Source organism: Cebus imitator, unplaced genomic scaffold (genome assembly GCF_001604975.1).
Source record: "Cebus imitator isolate Cc_AM_T3 unplaced genomic scaffold, Cebus_imitator-1.0 Scaffold0, whole genome shotgun sequence".
In the NCBI taxonomy this organism is placed as follows: Eukaryota; Metazoa; Chordata; class Mammalia; order Primates; family Cebidae; genus Cebus; species Cebus imitator.
The window spans coordinates 4,158,706-4,160,350 of record NW_016107315.1 but is presented as its reverse complement, the minus strand read 5'-3'; the positions used below and the strand labels follow the sequence as shown (position 1 = coordinate 4,160,350).

At 58.1% G+C, this 1,645-nt stretch overlaps 1 protein-coding gene across 1 annotated transcript in view; it reads left to right on the top strand.

The window, feature by feature from the left end:
- The first annotated feature begins 776 nt into the window (after positions 1–776).
- Positions 777–1,645, top strand: part of RBM6 (RNA binding motif protein 6) — a 138,736-nt gene continuing 137,867 nt past the window's right edge. Inside the window, exon 1 of the mRNA XM_037736710.1 lies at positions 777–968. The gene's annotated coding sequence lies outside the window, so the exon portion shown is untranslated. The remainder of the gene's footprint in view (positions 969–1,645) is intronic.

Below are 1,645 nucleotides of genomic sequence, written 5' to 3'. Positions count from 1 at the left end.
GGGTTTCACCATGTTGACCAGAATGGTCTTGATCTCTTGACCTCGTGATCCACCCGCCTCGGCCTCCCAAAGTGCTGGGATTACAGGCGTGAGCCATGGCGCCCGGCCTGTCGGCTATTCTTGAGCTGGAAATACCTAATTTGGAAACTTATCAGAAGGGAAAAGAGCTGGTTGGGGGGCGGGGGGGAATCACTTGAGTTCAGGAGTTCGAGACCATCCTGGGCAACATAGTGAGACCTCATCTCTAAAAACAAAGAAAGAAAGAAAGAAAAAAAAGATTATGGGCAAATGCATGGAGATAAAGGAAAAGGGGACGAGCCTCCGTGACATACTGATTCTCTAAGTTTTTCTCTTGCACCTTTCGTCAGGTTTCAGGCAGAAGGGCTGGGACGGCCAGGAGCCAGGGCCTTCTGTGGGCGCATGGCCATCAGCCCCTTTCCGAGACAGCTTAAACTTAGTCCCAAAGAAGCTCCCTTGCCATTTCCCTCACACTAACGGACAATAACGAGGCCTCGAGCTAGGCAGGCCAGGGCCGTACTCGAGCTGCTGGCAGGGAGCAAATCTCAGGAAGGCCAAGCCACCAAAAAAATGTAAGCCTCGATCAACTGTGAGTTAGGAAAAACAGGACCAGGCGCTACAGGGCAGAGGCCAAACCAAAATCCCCAGCGGGTCTAGCGAAGCGGGGCGGGTAAGCGCACCTTCTTATTGGGTGGCGATGAGCAGCGTGCTCCCACGCCCCTCCCCAGAAGGCAAGCCTCCTGCGCGCGGAGCACGGCGGGAGTAGAGTCGGCGGGACCAGCCGCAGTACTTCATCTCCCGGCGGGCTCAGCGCTGAAGGCTGCGGCGCGGCGCGGCGCCTTTGTGGAAGCAGTGGCCCAGCGCGGAGGAAGTTCCGGTCTCCGCGGCGCTGGGTCGGTGGCGGAGGCTGAGAAGAAGAAGTAGTGGGCCGTGGAGGCTTCGCCGCCTAGGTAAGGGCCCGGGACTGGAGAGAGGGCGTGCCAGAGCCTGCGCGGGTAGAGCCAGGAGACAGGGCCGCTCTAGACGTCGCAGGGCCGCGAGGCCTGAAAGCTATGGCTTCGGTGTCGCGGGGCGGCCGCGGCCTCGCTCGGGAAGAAGAGAGCCAAGCGGCGATGAGGTGAGGTAGGCGCCGCCCGCTGCAGGAACGCCCCGGAACCGTCGCGGGCCCGGGGCGGGGCCCGGCGCGGCGGTAGAATTACCGGTCCTGCCGCGGAGCGGCCAGCTGAGAGGTAGGAGCTGGCGCGTGGTTGCGGCTCTGTGCTCTTAGTCTTCGGAGCTGTGAGCGGGCCCTTTTTTCTTGCAGTTTTCCTGTTTCTAATCCAATTCTGATCACTAGGAAGGGAGCTCTTGTGCCTAGTACGTAGCCTTGTCCTCAGCCTGGACAGACACTAGGGAGGCTCCGTCGGACTAGAAGGCTGGGCGGTAGAACCTGGAGGCGGGGGAGTGGTCTGGTGGGATCTGCGCCCGTTAGGCACTGTAGGAGAGGGATGTTTTCTCGTATTCACGCTTTAGATTCCTTGGCGGCGTAAATATGTGTTTTTCTCTTTACTTTAGAATTGACGTTAGGGGAATGGGTTCAACTTTGGAAATGCTTTTTTTTTTTTTTTTTTTTTTTTTTTTGTCACCC